Source organism: Micromys minutus (assembly GCF_963924665.1).
Source record: "Micromys minutus genome assembly, chromosome: 25".
Classification (NCBI taxonomy): Eukaryota; Metazoa; Chordata; class Mammalia; order Rodentia; family Muridae; genus Micromys; species Micromys minutus.
Window position 1 is genome coordinate 44454413 of NC_137960.1, and position 1184 is coordinate 44455596.

Genomic DNA, 1184 nt, shown 5'->3' on the forward strand with positions numbered 1-1184 from the left:
TTATTATTGTAGGGAGTCTAGGTTATATCTTAGCAACAAAAATATAAATAAATCATTTTTTATAAATAAAGACCAAAACAATGTAATGAACCAGAAAATATGAAAATCTTACCAAAACTTATTTTTACCTATATATCTGAGGTCACCTTAAGATAATAAACTCTAGTGACAGAAACAGTGAGTGTTTTGTATCTGTGAATGTGGTGACTGTGAGGAACAAGATTTGTAGTATAAATATTGAATTTCTAGAAGACATACTGATGATCAGTAGCTATTCCCAGCTGGTGTTTGTTGGTAGGTTCATGTTGTCTGTATGAGCTTTGCTTTCCATGAAACTTGATCATATTCTAATATAAGTATATTAGCTGATTCACCTTTTCCAATGCTTATAGTAGCATAAAGTATCGATGTTCAAGTCTGTCCATAATCTTAGAAAAATATCTAATCATTCCATCTGGATACCGAAACTGTGCATAGAGTTTGGATCATTATTCACAAGGAACTGAATATAGGAGAGGACTATAGTAAAGTAATAAATACTAAATAGTATCTACAGGAAATATTTACTTTGTATCACCAAGGCCCATTATGCTTCCTCTGTGTAGTACTCCAAAGATTGGTGTCTTGGATAAGTATTGTGATGAAACAAGGCCAAAGCAACTTAGGGAAAGAAAAGTTTATTTGGTTTAGGTTTCCACATGACTTTTCATTATTTTAAGAACCCTGGACAAGCACTTAAACAGGCCAGACACCTGGAGGCAGGATTTGATGAAGGGCAGTGAAAGGCAATTGGCAGCGCTGTTTTCCGGCTTGATCTCTAGGGCTTGCTTAGCCTGTTTTTTTTTTTTTTTCTCTATCATCACTAATTAAGTATGTGTTCTATAGTCTTGTTTTCAGCTTACTCTTACTGAGGCTTGTTTTCCCTTCGTCTTAGATAAGTTTAGCCTGTGTCAAGATGACATAAAATGCTAGCACATTTGATTTTTGAGAAAGTGACTTCATTTGTGTGGCATTTGGAAACAATGTTTGACATTTCACATTTGAATTTGATGTAAGTTGTTTTGAAGAATGTGATATCACTTACATCTTTCCTCATTGGAAGATCAATCGTTCCTTGACATGCATATGTGATATCCTTCTACCACAAGGTGAATTTTGTGTAGTATATCCAGTGGTCTAAGATC